The 18,702-nt window shown below is 50.4% G+C and overlaps 1 long non-coding RNA gene across 1 annotated transcript; it reads right to left on the reverse strand.

The window, feature by feature from the left end:
* Positions 1–9,511: 9,511 nt before the first annotated feature.
* Positions 9,512–15,832, reverse strand: LOC146402286 (uncharacterized). The gene is made up of 5 exons (XR_014805053.1): positions 14,771–15,832; positions 14,457–14,529; positions 13,363–13,517; positions 12,501–12,895; positions 9,512–11,973 (listed from the first exon to the last, which is right to left on the reverse strand). It is a non-coding gene; the product is annotated as an uncharacterized LOC146402286 (long non-coding RNA).
* Between the last annotated feature and the right edge of the window lie 2,870 nt (positions 15,833–18,702).

The raw sequence follows: 18,702 nt of genomic DNA on the forward strand, positions 1-18,702 counted from the left end.
TGAGTCTGTGTATTTTTTTCCAAGCAGGCTACAGCCACGAGGAAAGGAACACTGCCCACGGGGGTCATTGCACAGGGATCTGGTTCCTGCTGCTTTAGTCCTGGTTAAGCAGGTAGATAGCTAATCTCCCAGGCTGTTTTCTTCTCTGCCATCATCACCCACGCCCCCGCAGAGGGTGGAGGGCCACACATTACTGACAGAGACAGGGGAATTTTTCCTAACAGTTGAGTCAATCCTGCCTTCTTCTGCCCAGCCCAGCCCCCAGACTGAGCCATGGCATCATGAGAGAGCATTAACTAGCCTTCCAGCTCTACTCATTAAATGATGGAAATGCGCCCTATCTTTGTGCAGTAGCCTGCGTCTCTCACAAGTCCCTTCCCATAGCCCGACCACAATTTTACTGGCTGTGAAAAATGACCTGGAATTACAACAGGACTGCAAGGGAGCCATGATTAAATTTGTCCCCACAATTAATGTGGCTGTGATTGGCAGGGGGAGGGGTGGGAAGGCTGGGAAAGGGGGTGTTTGGGAGCAATCAACAATCAATGGTGGGAAGGTGACCTGACACCAGCGTCTTCTGCAATTGTAATCAATAGCACTCTGGCTTCCGCCAGCGCCTCTCAGCCTCTGCTGCTTCATCTCGATAGAGTTTATTCTTGTATAAATACCTGAAATAAATAGCTCGAGGAGAACACCCAGGGATACTTTAAATTACATCCGTATCGTGCAAAGGCAAAAGCGAGTTCCACTGGGGAGACTCTGTCTCTCAGAACCAAACAAGCTTCTCCTTTAAAAACCTCGTAATTGGTTATTGACACACTCCGCAACTTTGCGGTTAGGCTGCATCCCGATTATCATAAGCATTTCCAATTTGACAGAACCCGACTACAGTGAATATGCAAGCTCTTCTAATTTCCGACGCGGTGCACTGGAGAGGGTGAGGAGGGATGGTTTCTCCGTTTGTGATTTGAATAGGACGGTGCCATAGCATCTCGCAGCCAGGGCTATTTTCCGGGATCATGGGCCTGCCCGAAATCCCAACTGATGATGCTCTTTAGGAATTGTAACAAAGATAAGGGCCAAGAGTTTCGGTGTTGCCCCGTTGTCCCCACCCCTGCATCTGGGAAGTGGGAGGGAGGAGGTTTGGTTGAGCAGTCGTGCTGTGGACAACAACGCGGCCCTGTGGATACGGGTCCGTTTGCAGATTGGCGAGAAGCAGCATCAATTACATGCAGATCAATTCAATCACAAACCCTACAGCAGATGGAAGACAAAGGCACTCCTGGAGAGGCTGGGGCCTGTGCAGGGCCTGCAGGGAGTGCTGGGCAGGCAGAACCCTTAGGGACCCTCTTGGAACTGCTCTTATTGATGAGCTCTGCCCTGCTGGGAAAGGATGCCGGAACTCCTGGCCTCTCCTGCTCCAGGGTGGGGTGAACTGGCCCACTGCTCACTGCTGCCACCAAGCCTGTGTCACCCGGAGCCCCAACTACTGGGAATCCTTCTGGGAGCAGCCTGGTCCCTCCCTGCTTCCTCTCTTGCCCACCCCGATCTGTCCTCCCCAGGACATCAAAATGGTCTTTGAATAGTTGTACGTCAGATCTAGGTGCTCCTTTGTTTAAAAACTCTTCCCGGAGTTCCCGTCGTGGTGCAGTGGTTAACGAATCCGACTAGGAACCATGAGGTTGCGGGTTCGAACCCTGGCCTTGCTCAGTGGGTTAAGGATCTGGCGTTGCCGTGAGCTGTGGTGTAGGTTACAGACGCGGCTCGGATCCCGAGTTGCTGTGGCTCTGGCGTAGGCCGGTGGCTACAGCTCCGATTCAACCCCTAGCCTGGGAACCTCCATATGCCGTGGGAAGCGGCCCTCGAAAAAGGCAAAAAGACAAAAAAAAAAAAAAAAAAAACCAGGCATTGCCCATTGCCCCCACCTCCCTAGAAACATACACAGGCCATGCACCTGCACATCCCCATCAAGGGGATAATGGCCTGTGCGCACTGAAGAAAGAGACAGCAAGCATCCAAGCCAAAAGCAGCCCTCACAGCAAAAAAACTGGCACCTGGGGTAACAAGGCTCCTCAGGAAGGGGTCCAGCCCACCTCTCCCACCCGTCACAGGCTACGCTCCAACTCAGCCAGCTGTGCCCTTGAGCACACCAAGCTGATTCCTACCTCAGGGCTTTGGCCAAGCCTATGACCCCACTTGGACCACTCTTTGTGCCCCCCCTGCACCTTCACATGGTAGGAAGTAAGGTGATGTGATGTCTTATTACATAATATACCATATGTGGTATAATAATATATGGTGTATATACATAATACATACCATATATATGGTGTGCATGTGTGTATATTTATGCCTGTATTTACCTCTGTAGATATCATCTTATACCTGCCTCAGCTCCAGTGTCACCTCTTCAGACTGTCACCTTCCCTGACTTCCTGTCTAGTTCACCTCCCAGCCCTTCCCTCCATCCCCAAGTAGCCATTCCCATCACATCACCATGGCCTATTTCGTTCACAGCATGATCTCAGACTCTGCTCTCTTCCCACCAGAATGTTAGGTCCATGGGGACAGGGACTCCTCTCTCCAGCTCCTTGCTCTGCCCCCAGCCTCTTGAGGGGTGCCTGGCCCACCGTAGGTGCTCAGGAAATAGGTGGTGAAAGAGTGGATGAATGAATGAATGAGCTGTAAGAAGGAAGCTCTGTGACTAGACACGCATCTGGATGCCCTACGTCCTGCTTCTGCTCTCTCGACTCTCCGTTTCTCCACTTGCGGGATTCTGCCCCGCCTTCCATGAAACTCCCTGAGCAGAGATGCTGGCCATGCTGAGCACCCACTGCCAGGCCTTTGCTTCTGCTTGTTCCTTCCCCTGCCTCCATCCATCTCTTGAACCCTATGCTCTTTAGAGGCCCAACTGAAGACCCAGGAGGCCTCCTCTCTCAATTGCACCATCAAGGTGTGTCTGGTCCACATAAGAAGGTCTGAACCCTGATCTTCCCAAGCCCTACACAGAGTGGTCCCTGGGCCCTTCCATGGCCTCCACCCCCTCCAGCTCCTTCCAGTCCCTTCCATCCATTTGAGAAGAACCCTCATGGGGGGAGGAGAGCAGGGCTTCACGTTTCCCAGGGTGGGGACTCTTCTCCCTTCTTCTGGACTCAGCTTTCGGAGAGGAGAAAAAAGCAAGGATCGTCCCCAGAGTCCCTCCTGCCCAAGCACTGTCCCTGGAACCCAGGCTGGCACAGGTCTCGCAAGCTCCCGCACGACTCACTGCCCACTCTTCACAGACCCTGGGGACGACCTGTGGTCCCGGCCACCAATCACAGAGAGAGCAGGTAGCCTCGGCGAGCTCAAGAGAGAGGAGCAAAGCCACCAACCAGCACCTACTAAAGATGAGGCTTCACTGCCAAGGGGCTCTGAATGTGACCCGCGACCGCACTTCAAAAGAGAGCAAAGCAGGACACCCTCCCCATCTTGGGCTGCCACGTAGAACTCGAGCTCACGGGGGTCCACGCAACCTGGGCCAGTGCTCAGAGCCCCTGGCTTTTCCACAATTGGGAAGTCACCTCTTACACCCCTGGATGGGTCAGTCCCCTCATCCACCCCCCACAGCCTCAGAACCACCAGTCTCGTTCCCCAGAGTGAACACCCAGCTCTGGCTGGGTTGCTTCTGTTCTCAGGGCACCTGCCTATTGCCCTTCCTCTGCCTTTCTGAGGAGGCTACACTCCCTCAATCCAAAGGCATTGTCTGTCCCTGTGCCTGGAGCTCCTGCTGTGAAGAAAAGGGAAAAATACAAGTTTAATTCTTAGCAGGGCATCCTCTTCAAAGACAGGCAGCAGTGCAGATTATGGCAATGTGGGCTTGCCTTGTGAGTTGCAGGGGAACTTTCACCTCTCAAGAGATAAGCGTACCAGCACCACCCCGCCCCAAATACCACCTTTCCTATATTTCACCATTAGGGATTCATTCCTTTGTGTTGATCAGGTGCTGTATTAAAATACAGATTACCTGGGGGAGATCCATAAGTCATTCATTCACCCGCGCAAAGGGGAGGAGACCATGGATCAATAGTTCTCCACCCTGGCTATAAATTAGAATCACCGGGTCATGTTCCAAATTAATTGAAACTTCATCTCTTGGAGACAGGGCCCGGGCATCTGGAGTTAGAAAAAGCTGTCCAGGTCACTCTGATGCAGTGTGAGCATCAAGAACTACTTCCTTGGGCCAACTTTCACCTGCTGAAATGTACCAGGAGACACCCCATTGATCAGTGTTTGCAGTCTGCCCACCAGAAAGGCAGCTACTGTTCAGTCTGGGGGCTGCAGTGGTTTTTCCCCAGCTGAACTCTCTCTGCCGGCAGGTGTGAGATGGACGTCTAGCCTACCTGTGGTTTCTCAGTGCTCCCGGCATAGGGACGGGGGTCAGGACTCTGGGTTATATGGGGGGAAAGAGAAGACCTAGGTGGTGATAAAGTGAGCATGGATGTGTAGCCAGGACACAGAGCAGGAAAATCGCCAGCACACAGGCAAGATGTTCCAACTCGGGAATCGAGAGCAGGTGGCCCACACCTTGCAGTCCCACTGCCCCAGCCCACAGCCCGCCTGGAAGGGTCCAGGGAAAATGAAAATTAATGGGATGGGGAAGGTAATCAGCAGTGAGTCCCACTTTTGTTAATAACCTCCCTCCATCACAGGTAGAATGAGACAGAGCATCCATTCAAGGCCAGGGTCACCTTCGGAAGGGAGGGTGGGAGTCTTTGAAGGGTTTCTCTCCAGCCTGGGGCTCCCCAGGTCATGGATGGTCTCAGGAATGGAGTGTCCCTTTTGAGCTTTTGTGACTCGAGGGTGTATTCAAGATTGGCCCCATGAGGAGTTCCCATTGTGGCACAGTGGGAATAGAATCTGACTAGTATCCATGAAGAAGCAGGTTTGATCCCTGGCCTCACTCAGTGGGTTAAGGATCCGCTGTTGCCACAAGTTGTGGTCTAGATCGCAGACATGGCTCGGATCCCGCATTGCTGTGGCCGTGGTGTAGGCTGGCAGCTGCAGCTCCAATTTCACCCCTACCCTGGAAACTTCCATCTGCTGCAAGTGCAACCCCTAAAAAGCACGCGTGCGCGTGCGCGCACACACACACACACAAGATTGGCTCCGAGGACTGAACAAGAATGTCCATCAGGACCCAGCACTGAGAAGATGGCCCCACCTACCGCTCTGCCTTTGCTCCCTGATTCTTGCCCTCAAGTGTCTTTAACCTGTTGTTTCCAGCTCCTGCTGCCTCCTCACCATGGCCAGAGGCAGCAGAAAAACAGATGCTTTGGGATCAAAGCGGCTGCAAGCCGGTGGGGCGGTCGTCCGTCTCTAACCCCTGACACGTCCACCTAAGGCCCCCACATCCAGCCTGATGATGATAAATCTCACTGCCAACCACCTCTGCCCTGCCAGGTACCTCAAAGTCACAAGGCCTTGTAGACAAACACCTCTCCCAAGGCAGCTCTTTGTCTTCAAAACCATTTCCATTTCGCCTGTGCTTACTCAGCCTCCCCACAGCACCGTGTTGCTTGGTGATGGGTGAGATGGGCAAACAGGAGCCTCCCTCAGCAAGACTTTGATGTGTGCTGTTGGGAGCTGGGAATGGCCTGGGTCCTGCCATGGAAACTCTGCAACGCGGCTAATGCAGCTCTTGCGGGAGTCGGGGGGGCGTGATGGCCAACCTTGCCCATGAGGTCACGGAACACCAGGGAAAGGGAGGCACTTCCCTCATTTCCCATGTGCCAGGCACCCTGAGAAGCCATTTCCAAATAGTATCTCATTCATTCTGCACCCCAAGCCTTGACTAAGTAGGTAGAGTTTTCTGGTGAAAGCTTGGATTCTGGAGCCAGAGGGTCTGCTACTTATAAGCTGTGTGACCTTGGGCCAGTGACTTAATCTTTCTGGACTTCAAATCTCCATAGCTGATCTGTAAAATGCAAACAATCTTACATATATGATTGTTGTGATATTTCAATGAGGTAATATATATATACAGAAAGAGGATTTAAAACAAAGCCAAGTGGGAGTTCCCATTGTGGCTCAGTGGTAATAAACCCAACTAGTATCCATGCAGATGCAGGTTCGATCCTTGGCCTCGCTCAGTGGGTTAAGAATCCCACGTTGCCGTGAGCTGAGGTGTAGGTTGCAGATGCAGCTTGGATCCGGCATTGCTGTGGCTGTGGCAGCTGCAGCTCTGATTTGACCCTTAGTCTGGGAACTTCCATGTACCATGGGTGTGGCCCTAACATGACCAAACCAAACCAAACAAAATGAGAAACAAAGTCAAGTGTATTCGTCTGCTCAGGCCACCATAATAAAATACATCAACTGGGTGGCTTAGACAACAGAAATTTATTTCTCACGGTCATGGAGGCTGGGAGGTGTTAGGTCAAGGCAATGGCCCATTTTGTGCCTGGTGAGGGCTCTCTTCCCGGCCTGCGGCCAGCCGCCTTCTCACCCCCGCCCCATGGCCTTTCCTCTGTGCTCACCAGGAAAGACATGCAATGTCCCCTCCTCTTCTCGTAAGACACAAACCCTGTTGTGTTGGGGCCTCACCCTTGTGACCTCATTTAACTTTTACCTCCCCCGCGCAGGCACTGTCTGGAAATACAACCACATTAGGGGTGAGAATTTCAACATATAAATGGGGGGTGGGGGGGGGCAGACGCAACTCCGTCCACAGCAGCAGGCACATAGCACGGTCTCCAGATGTTACCCCTCTGGGTCATTCCCGCCATTTCCCCAGTTCCCGTGAGAATGCGGCGGCCCAGAGAAGCTGCAATGCTTGCCCATAAAAACGGTGGAGTCCAGATCTGAACCCAGCCCTTGGCTGTAACCAGACACTAAATGCTTGACCCTGCCCCCCGAATCTCACAGGCTCTTGATCCCCCGAATTCTCTTCAACCAACGGCCACTCCCATGCACACTAGAGACACTGTCACGCCTCTGGGCCAGCAAGCCGAGATTGCCAGGTTGTGGGCATGGGCTGGGTGCCAAGCCCTGAGCCACCACCCTTCCTTGGCCACCCCCCTCCAGCCGCCCCCCTCTTTGTCCTGCTTCCTTTCCTGGCCCCTGCTTTGTCTGCTGGCCACAGGGTCCACGACATCTGGCAACCTGCTCTTGCTAAGTTCTAGCCTCACTTGACCAAAGTTTGTAAAAGGGCACCTGAGAGAAGAAACAGTCTTATCTCGCCAGAGCCCTGCTAAAATCCCAATAAGCCCCCTGCGAGCCGGAGATTGAAGTGCGATTTTGGCATCTCTCCTCTGGTGTGGAAAGAGATTACACTGAGTCATATTTCAAAAAGGCACGCCTGACACAGTATAATCTCTGGTCTTAACTCCCCCTGACCTTGAGAGAGCAGCAATAAAGCAGGGGGGCCGCAGCGGCTGGGAGCAGAGATTTAGACCATCAGGAAGAAGCCAGGGACGCGGGAGCATCCCCTTGGGGGTGGGCTAGCAATACTGCTGCTGGGTGGGGGGGCAGGGGGCACTCCTGAACCTGTTCAGAAGTGGCAGCTGGAGGATTTCCTCTCTGACTGCCCCCATCAGGGACGGCTGGGCGGCCCTGTCTTCCTGGGACCCCGGCTCCGCCCCTTCCCCAGCACCTCATAGAGTCAAGCCCGAAAGGACCCACCAGGAACCCCCCTCTCATCTTCCCCCACCATCTGCTTCCCCCCACCCCACCCCATCCCCCCCAACTTTCTCCAGGGACAATACTGAAGCTGAAAATGTGGCCAGAACAGGCATCGATCTGTTTATCTATCACTTGCTAATCAAAAGTTTCCTGCCTCCTGTTAAAATACCAATGATTTCCTTTGCGGAATCAAACAGGTCTGTTCTCAGAGACGGAGCAGTGGGGACAGTTTAATTACCGCCTTTGACGCTCCTTCCCCAAATACCAGCCTTTCCTAAGTTACATGATGAACACACACCGGGGGAAGGATTAAATCAACAAGCAGGAGCTGACGAGGCAGGGCGTCTCCCAGGGAGGCAGGCTTCCCCGTTATACTCTCCAGCCTTTCCTGGGTCCAAGGAGGCCCATCGTTTTACACTCTGAGTCCCTTTGACACATAGTAAATGCTGTGGTTAGACCTTGGGTTTTTTGTTTTTTGGTTTTTGTGTTTTTGTGTTTTTTTAGGGCCGCACCCGCGGCACATGGAGGTTCCCAAGCTAAGAGTCGAATCAGAGCTGTAGCTGCCAGCCCACACCACGGCCCCAGCAACTCGGGATCCAAGCCACATCTGCAACCTCCACCACAGCTCACGGCAACGCCAGATTCTTAACCCACTGAGCGAGGCCAGGGATTAAACCTGCATCCTCACAGATACCAGACAGATCTGTTTCCCCTGAGCCATGACGGGAACTCTGACCTTGGGTTTTAGAGTCAAAGGCTGGCCTTACACTCCCAGTCTTAGTTCTAGCCGCTTAATTTCCAGGTGCCTCAGTTTTCCTGCATGGGCAGTGGGACTATTAAATGTCCATATGAAAGCCTGCTGTGAAGATTACATCGAAGGAAACAGGCCATGGATGGACTTTGAGGGTGTTATGCCTAATGGCATAAGTCAAAGACAGAACTGCCTAATATCACTTATATGCGGAATTTTAAAACTACAACAAACTAGTGAATCTAACGAAAAAGAGGGGAGAGAAGGAAAGGGGGAGGAGGGACATACAAGAGGCGAAGACAAAGAGGTAAAAACTATTCTGTGTAAAACAAGCTGCAAGGAAATATCCTACAACACGGGGACTGTAGCCAACATTTTTAATGACTGTGAATGGAGACTAACCTTTGAAAACTGAATCCTTACATTGCACACCTGTAACTTAAATAGATTATATGCCAGCCACACTTCAATAACAAAATAAAAATAAATTTAAAAATCATTGGTAAGGGAGTTCCCCGCATGGCTCAGCAAAAACGAATCCAACAAGTAAACCTGAAGCTGCAGGTTTCATCCTTGGCCTCACTCGGTGGGTTAAGGATCTGGTGTTGCTGTGAGCTGTGGTGTAGGCCAGTGGCTACAGCTCCGATTGGACCCCTAGCCTGGGGCCCTCCATATGCTGTATCGTGATAAAAAAAATAAAATAAAATAAAATAAAATAAAATAAAATAAAATAAAACAAAATAAACAGACTGTCTCCTTTATGCATCATTGTATGTCCAGTGCCTAGAGCTGTGCTGCCCACAGGAGGTGCTCCAGAAAATTGGAGAATGAGCAGTCATGACAGGCACAGGGAAGGACACACAGGAACAGGAGAGGAGGCTGTTCCTGCCTGTCTGACTCCGCCTTGGAAAGATGAAATAAACGTGGTCCTTACAGGGGTGCTTGCATCTGCCTCATCCGGCCTTGAACTCCCAAGCAGCCCTGCAGAAGGAGGCTGAGTGCATCCACGCCAGTCACGGGCCCGCGTCACAGGCGGGACCAGAGGGGTGGCTCCTTGCTCCCTCTCCCACTGCCAAATGCAAGTGACAGCAAACCAAGGGCTATTGCATGATGCCATTTATGGAAAAGAATACACAGAAAAATCATGCTTAGATTTCATATTTTCAGAGAAAAATCCAAATTATTTATAAAAATAGAGAAAAAATACTCCCCACTTCTGGCTGAAAAATAATAAGGTCCACGACCACCACCATCCCCCTGGTCTTCGTTTTCCTCTCTCTCTCTCTCTCTCTCTCTCTCACACACACACACACACACACACACACACACACACACACTCCTCTTCCTGTACAGATAATCTCCCACCTTCCCATGTGGATGGAAAGTGGGTTTCCCCTGCAATTTATCACCTGCCCCTGATGCCAGGCTGGGCTCTTTAGTCAGAGAACCAGCTGGAAGCCATGTCCCCGAATTGCTGACTATCCCCTTTTGTTGTCGGTGACATCAGGAAACCTGACATTGTTTGAAGGTTAAACATGTCAAGCCTGAGAAAGGGGGCCTGGGTCAGCCTTGGTGACCATGATGGTGGCTTCCTGGTCTTCCATGTGTGTCATGAATGATGTCAGCAGGAGGAAAAAGGTGCTCCATCTATGCCTGGGTGCTCCCTGCCAGCACCCCTGAGGCACAGGGGACAGGGACCGCTCCTGCGGATGCTCTTCCAATCAAAATGCAACCAGAGGGAACCTGAGATTCAAGGAGTTTCTTCTCTCCCCACACAGAGCCTCCAGTACAAACTAGATGTCCCATTCCTCCAGTCTTTCCCCCAAAACATCACAACCCCCCACATATGAGAATAAGGAGGAAGACGCTTTTCGGGGACTCAGCGAGAAGAGATTAAAATGGTGCCACCCGGAATTCCTGTTGTAGCTCATCGGGTTAAGAACCCAACATAATGTCCATGAGGATGTGGGTTCGATTCCTGGCCTTGCTCAGTGGGTTAAATGTCCAGTGCTGGCATTGCTTGCAGAGGTGGCTCGGATCTGGCATTGCCGTGGCTGTGGCGTAGGCCTCAGCAGCAGCTCCAATTCGAGCCCTAACCCAGGAACTTCCCTACACCACAGGTGTGGCTATAAAAAGAAAAAAAAAAATGGTGCCACCCAATTCAACAAATATGCACCGAGGGCCAGGCCCACATGTGTCCATACAGATGGGACAAGAGCATCCATGTAGGTGTAGTGACCCTCAGAGCAGGAAGTCCCGTGAGGGAGCAGACAACTTAAAAGGCAACTACAACATAGCACGAGGCTTCTGGGGAAGGCTGAGGATGATGCAACCCAGAGGGTGTTTTCAGGAATCAGGTGGGGCTTTGGGAGAAGGTGGGAGGTTGGCCTGGGAACACTTGCCACTCAAGACCAAAGGGTCGGCAGGGCCGGCTTACCCAGGGCCTGGTGAGCCGCATTGAGAAGCATCCCCTGAGGTCAAGGGCAAGCCTCTTTGAACAGTGATGTGATCTTATTTGCGCTTCACTCTGGCCACTGGGTGGATTATTTGAGAAACGACTGTGAGGGGAAGATGGTTTGGCTCCAGCGGTGGGAGTGGCCTGCCTCTCTGCCCGTGACTGCCACTGCCACCCATCTCATTAGACAGCCACAAGGGGCTGCGCCGGGTCCCTCGAGGCTCTCCAATCCGCATCTCCCTGAGCCTCTTCCTCTTCCCCCATCTCTGGTTCTCTCCTTCTCAGCCCCCTTCTCCTTGGTCTATCTTTCCTGCTGCCCCCGCTCCAACCTCACTCCCCTCCAGCTCTGCCTCTCCCCCTCTCCAGCCACTGTCTCTCCCCTTCTTCATATCCATCATTACTCTATTCTGAGCCTCCCTGGATTTCTCACCTTCTCTGAACCTCGGGCGGCCACAGACACAGCGAGCTGGATGTCACTTATTTTTGTGAGGTTCCCCCCTCCACTGTTAGCACACACACAATTCCCACCCAGCTCATAATGTAAATATGACCTTTCTGATACTCATTATCAATTAAAGGAACAAATCCTCTTCTCCGAGATGCTCCGAGCCTCACCCAAGACCTTTCCAGCTGAAGAGCACAAAAGGGCTTTCATGAGCTGCCAAAGCATCTCTCTCCCATCCCTCAGAGGCTGCGAGGCTGGGTGGGGAGGCAAGTGCAAACCACAGGCTTGTCAGACGGGGCAGACAAACAGAAACAAGCATGACCCAAAGCCCTTCAGAAGTGCTCGTGCCTGTGGACTGCCCTGGGCAGCAAACCCCTGGGCCAGGCGCAAGGAGTCAGGGGACATGCGGGGAGTCAGCTTTCTGTGCCTTTTTCCCTCTGTGGCCCTCTGAGGCCCTCTGCGGCCCCACCAGGCCCAAGCCAGGCTTCTGTTCAGGTCCCTGCCTGCCAAGCTCCGACCACTAGAGCTCCAGGTGCCTCTCTCCGGCTCATCCCAGAAGTTCCTTCCTGCCCCCACTGATGGGCTGAGGGCCTACTTTCAGCCAAAGACGGTTCTCAGCCCACAAGAGGAGCAGCTTCTGGCCCAAATTTGCAAGGCAGGCACCTGGCAAATTAAAAAAAAAAAATTTATACATTTTATATGTGTTTTGACAGCAAGACGTCCGACATGGAACTGTATCCAGGCAGAGCCGGGCAAAGCCAGGACAACCTGCCAGAATGGAACATGGCCTTTCTAGAAGATGGCCTCAGAGGTTTCCCATGGCTGCATCCCCAGAGCCTTTATCCCAGACTCCCTGACACCCCAGGCCCACTAACCACCCAGGAAGAAACCCTCCAGACACCTCTCCACTTGCTTTGCTGTTACAGCCGCGGATCAGTGGCTGCTTAGTGAGGGGTGACAATTCCCATCTCACCATCTGGGCCCGTCTGGGGCCATGCATTGTGCATCAGAGGCCCCCAGTCATGCCAACAGCATTGGGTACAGTGGTCGCCCAAGTCTGGTTCCCATTCCTGGAGCAAAGCTCCCACCAGCATCCAGAAGAAGCCGGGGGAGCCCAGACTGCTGGGATGAAGGGCACAGTCCTGATGCAGGCGGACGGAGGGAGGGAGAGGGCGAGAGAAAAAACTCACCACCCGCAAGCTGCTGGACAATTCGGCCTCTGTGTCTGAAACAACCCAAGCTGGCTTAGATTATTCACTCCTGGCAAGCAGTGGATTCTCAAAGCTCAAGCCATCCGAGAAGAAAGGAGGTGACCACTCGTGACCTTGAACCAAATGTCTTCCCGAGCTCTCTGAGGCCACAGCAGCATGGAGCTCCGTGCTCCTCCCATATCTGTCCCTGCCTTTCCTCCCAGGGGGACAGGAAAGCCAGGTCCACCAGGCCTTCAAGTGCTGCTTTCTAGAAAGGCCCATGGCTCCCTGCAGGTCTTCCGCTCTGGAGGGACATCGCCGGTCTGACCCCAGGCCTCCCTGCTCAGAGTCCAGCCTCTTCAGGTCTTCCCTCCAGGAGACATGCTCTGGTGACCCTGTAAGGCAGTGCAGGGACACTGCAGAGGTCAAGGTCAAACCAGGCTAAGAGGAGGAATGGATACGGGTGGGTACACAGTGCCTGGGGAACACACTTGGACACACACAGGAGCAATGGTGTGTGGCTGACAAGCTGGTGGAAGCAGCATGGGCTCCCCCATCGGGCCACACACCCCCCCAAAGCCCTTCTTTATTTAAAATGGGACATGCATCTGGGAGTAAATGGGGGAAAGAGACTCTGGAAAGGCTTTCCTCCAGCCCCCTGCCTCGGGCCAAGATTTCCTCCTAAGGTGCCTACTGCCCGCCCTCCGGGTGCATCTCCCGCATCTCCTGCCCCGACAGCATCTCCCCACATTCGGAACATTAAGAACGAGCTCATTACACGCAGAGACACACCACCAGGAATTTACCCCATGGACACACCAGATAAAATGTTCCAAAATATATTCATGGCAGCATTACTCACAAGAGCAAACTAGCTGCATACAGCTTCAGAGTCTGTTACCAGGGTCTGGCCGAGTAGAAGGACATGGAGCCAAGGCATTACCACGAAGCAGGGACTGTGGCCGTAGAAGCAGAGCATCTAAGCCCCACCTCCTCAGGGCTCTTATCGGATCTTTCCTAAGAAGGTAAGAGGAGGCATAGTGCAGCCATTAAAAATCATGCTGACAAATTTTAGATTGAACCCTAAGAGCAAAGGGGGGGGTTACAAAAGGTGATGTGCAAACTTATTTTGGGGACGTGGGTGGGTACGTGCATCTGCACGTGAAAGAGGATTTGGAAAACAGCCATGAGAGGAGTAAAAGATATTTTTTCTGAATGAGTGAGACTGGGTTTGTTTTTTCTTTCTGCTTCTATTTTAAAAAAAAAATGCTTTTGTAATAAAAGTCTGTTTTAAAACTAGTCGCATACCTAGCAAATGTCAGAAGTGGGATTTGAACTTATACTGCTTGCCTGTATCATGCTGCTTTCCATCCTGGCACCAAATGTCTTCCCTGGTCCTCCCTTTACTTAGAAAGCCTCCCCCCCTCACCTCCGGACCCACCATCACCCCCCACCTCACTGGGCGACCCACTCATAATTTCAAGTGCTTTAACAGGTCTAGGGAGGCATCTGAGGACTCGTAGGTTGATAAAACCTGAAGTTTCCTCTTTTTTAAAATGTTTAAATAAAAATTTATTTTTAAATAATTTTTTATTTTTTTAACTTTCTAATTTTTTAAAATTATAGTTGATTTATAATATTCTGTCCATTTCTGCTGAACAGCAAAGTGACCCAGTCATATATATATATATATATATATATATATATATATATATATATATACATATACATATATATATGCACACATTCTTTTTCTCCCATTATCCTCCATCGTGTTCCATCACAAGTGACTAGATAAGAGTTCCCTGTGCTAGACAGCAGGAGGTCATTGCTTATCCACTCCAAAAAACCCTAAAGTTTTCATCGTTCTGTTGGCTTCCTATTCTAAATGATCTGCTAAGCCAGCCTTAGCTTTTTTGCTTGTAGACACTAAACCTTAACCACCATATCACTCACCAATAAAAAAGCCACTCCCTAGCAGCACCACGCCTGCTCCGTGTCCTCTCCCGACTCCTTCCACGCATCACGCCTGCGAGAACCAAGAACGGTGAGGACCAGTTAAAGCGAGATAGTCTCGTGTCAAATCTGTCAAGGTGTCTGGGCAAATTTCCTCTTGAATTTACCTAATTTCAGCCCTCCTCACTCTCCCCCAAGGGGCTTTTGTCTATCAAACACAAGCAGGAAATACGAGTCAGTCAGCTCACTTTGGCCCAAGCCTAAATGAAATTAAATTTAAAAAGTAATAAAATAAAATGAATGATGGTCATCACCTTGCCACAGCTATTTCCCAATAACCAGGTCTGACAAGTAAAAATTCACAGCGCAGTCGTAGCCATGCCCAGCCCATGCGAGGTGATCCTTACTTCTCAGTTCTATGGACTCAGAATGTCTTCATCCCCGTGAATCTGAAGTCAAGTCTGTGAAATGCGAATTGTGCAGTGTCTTCATGAATGAAATCCCACCAGGAAAGGGATTCAGAGAGATGTCAACTGATGCTGTGTTCCCCAGTAGCCTAGTGATTAAGGACCCAGCATTGCCACTGCTGTGGCTCAGGTTCAATCCCTGGGGACTTCTGCATGCTGTGGGTATGGCCAAAAAAAGTCAACTGAGGGATGGTTCCCCTTGGAATTTGCAGCTTTTAATAATAAAACAAATCTTATCACAAGTCTGGGAATACTTTTCCATAAAGAGTAGAAAGCAGAACCCTTGGAAAGGCACACACATCATGAAAGATGCTAAAATCCTGAAATCATTAACTTGAGGAATAACAAAGTTAATGTTTGAGGGGCAGGTCCTTTTCTGGCACAAACTCTGGAATTTCAAGAGGACCTCAGGTTGTAGAGCAGTGATACCTTTAGTTAGAAAACTCACTCTGGGTTCAGTACAACAGAAAGGGTTATCTTTCCTGGACCTAGGACTTCCTGGGGAAGCTCATGCCATAGAAAATGAGAACCAATCTGCAGACCTATGATGCTAGAACAATGAAATGGGTCAATGTGGGAGAGGAGGGCTGTCGGCCACTCAGATGGGCATCCGGCCTAGCCCGGGAATTGATGCCCGAATTCTAGGAATAAGAAGCCAAATGAAAGTGTGAGTAAAATAAAAAGAGCTAAGGAGTTCCTTCTGTGGCTCAGTGGAAATGAACCCGACTAGTACCCATGAGGCTGTGGGTTTGATCCCTGGCCTCGCTCAGTGGGTTAAGGATCCTGTATTGCTGTGGCTGTGGCATAGGTCGGCAGCTGAAGCTCTGATTCAACCCCTAGCCCAAGAACTTCCATGTGCTATGGGTGCAGCCCTAAAAAGCCAAAAAAAAAAAAAAAAAAAAAAAAAAAAAAGAAAGAAAGAAAGAGGAGTTTCCGTCGTGGCGCAGTGGTTAACGAATCCGACTAGGAACCATGAGGTTGCGGGTTCGGTCCCTGCCCTTGCTCAGTGGGCTAACAATCTGGCGTTGCCATGAGCTGTGGTGTAGGTTGCAGACGCGGCTTGGATCTTACATTGCTGTGGCTCTGGCCTGGGCCAGTGGCTACAGCTCCGATTGGACCCCCTAGCCTGGGAACCTCCATATGCCGTGGGAGCGGCCCAAGAAATAGCAAAAAAAAAAAAAAAGAAAGAAAGAAAGATAACATTAGCTTCATTAGAAAGTTAATGAAGAAAAGCTTCTTAAAGCTTTGTAAGAGTTCTGTAAAACGTTGAAAGCATAAATTAGACCCTCTCTGTCATTGAGGCACAGAGTGTGGGGCAGGGGGAGGAGCCAATACTAGAGGAATGAAAGAACTTGGGAGACAGGACAGCTCGCATCTACAGTGGAAAAATGGGACAGGACTTCGTGTGGTGGCTTCAGCAGTGGCAGCGGTAGTAAAACCATCAAAAGTAGGAGACAAGGAAAATTGTGGACTCCTGAGGGTAGCTGGGAAGGCTGGGGTGTAAATACAGGTGAGGCACCTCTGGCCACTCCTGGAAGGAGCTGGAATGAGTCTGCGGGCAGGAGGAGGGTCCACAGAACAAGCAGAACCAGACTTAGAGCAAGAAGATCGTGGCCCTTCCTGAGACCCTCTCGTTAGTACTCTCCTGGCATGAGTAGCCCAGGACCCAAGGGTGTTGGCTGAACCCACACACCTGCCCTCACTACAGGACCAAAGATTTGGTTGGGTTCTAGAGTTCCCACTGTGGCTCAGTGGGTTAAGAATTTGGTGTTATCTCTGTGAGGATGCAGGTTCGATCCGCAGGCTCACCCAGTGGGTTAAGGGTGGGCATTGCTGCAAGCTGCAGCATAGACTGCAGATGTGGCTTGGATCGGGTGTTGTCATGGCTGTGATGTAGGCCTGCAGCTGTAGCTCTGATTCTAACCCTATTCCAGAAACTTCCATAAGCCGCAAGTGCAGCCATTAAAAAAAAAGTTGGGTTCTATGAGGAATTCATCAGTCAAAGAACCCAGAAGCCAAGCCAACCATTTTTAATGAAGCACCTCCTGAGACAGGTTAATGAGATTCTCTGGCTGATGAGTGAGTGCTGTCAGAATCACATGTGGGAGGATGTGGGAGAGGAAATAGAGGAGGGTTATGTGAAAGAGAACTCAGTCACATCAAGACACAAAACAAAATAATCCAGAACCCACCTCTTTCAGACCTTACCTCTTCCTTCTCAGGTAGGGATCTGGCCTGCTTCCCTTTGGTAAGGCCAAGTCTTGAAACAATTGGAACATAGTTTTTCTTTCTGTGATACCTTTTCTTCCATCCCCCATCCTCCCGAGACTCATCCCAAGCTGTCCCATTACCTGAAATATCAACTGGAATTTGCTAATTAATGGAAGATTCTAAATAGTATAAAATTTTTCCAGATTCAAAGGAGTGGCATTTTTAATGGTGGGAACTCACATGGGCAGGTAGCAGTGAGAACGAAACGAGTTGATAGGTGCAAAAACTTGAGGGAACATGTAAGGCAAGACCACAGGATCCAACCATAGGATCTGAACCTCCAGGACCTGTGACCTAAGGATTAGAAACAAGAGCTCCAAACACTTTGTTCTAGGTGTTGGTCTGTCCCGCTTTATAATGGAACAGATCTGAACCCAATCAGGCTGTGTCTTTCTAAGTAGGTGGCTTTTGAGCCTCAGTTTGCTTTCTGTAAAATGGGAACAATGAGCTTCTGAGAGTTGTTGGGAGACTTGAGCACACAGCCTAGTCCATAGCATTAGTCTCTTTATGGCTAAAATTATTCCCCTTCCCATTACTCTGACACGCACCATTCTCACTTTGCAATTCAAATAGCTTCCTAAGAGAGGAGGTGAAATCTTTCTCCTGGCCTTGCCCCTTTAGTGATATCAGAATATATATTTGTCAAAATTCTTTGGTGGCAACAGCCACCCAAATCAAGCTGGCCTAAGCAAAGCGGGAATTTACCAGTTCATATAACTGATTATTTTAGGGGCGATATGGCTTTCTAGCTTCAGGCATGGCTGGATCCAGGGGCTCTCATGCTATTATTAAGACTTAATTCAGAGTTCCTTGGTAGCCTAGTGTTTAAGGACTCAACATTGTCACTGCCATGACTTGGGTTACTGCTGTGGCTCAGATTAAATCCCTGGCCTGGGAATTTCCATATGCCACGAGTGTGGCGCAAAAAAAAAAAGTTCTTCTATCTCAACCTCTTAACTCTGTTTTTCTCTGCATTGAATTTATTGTCTACGTAGTGGTTCTACTGGCAGCTCCTTAAGCTAAGAATCTCTGGATAAAAAGAAGGGTCCTTTTTAAAAATAATTGTAGAAGTCCTAAAACCAATACCTGTGGCCAGAGTGGTGGAATGCTCTAATTGCCCAGGCCTCAGTCACATACCCTCTCCCTCTCCGGGAGACAAATGGATGAAAGCACTGGGGGGGTGGGGCTCTCCCTAAGGAAATCAGAATTATGTTAACAGGAGAAGGGAAAGTGCTAGAGACATCAATAACAGAGGTGCTCGGTCAACCTCTTGAAAAGAAGAAAAAATCAAGAAATGAAGGAACTTCCGGATTTCCAGGCAGAAGTTGAGGAATAAGCCCACTCTCTCTAGGACGCGTCATGAGATACCAAATAGAAGGAACCAGAGTCAAAGTCCTAAAAGAGCATGATGTCCACCAGCAAGAACTACTTTTCTATTCCTAGGAAACACAGAGCTTAAGCTAAGACATCCAGAAGAGAAAATGGATTAGTCAAACACATCCCAAGGG

Source organism: Sus scrofa, chromosome 6, assembly GCF_054392235.1.
Source record: "Sus scrofa isolate SSC_HxYL_T2T_F1_AM1 chromosome 6, Sscrofa_HxYL_maternal_Yorkshire_Landrace_v2.0, whole genome shotgun sequence".
Classification (NCBI taxonomy): domain Eukaryota; kingdom Metazoa; phylum Chordata; class Mammalia; order Artiodactyla; family Suidae; genus Sus; species Sus scrofa.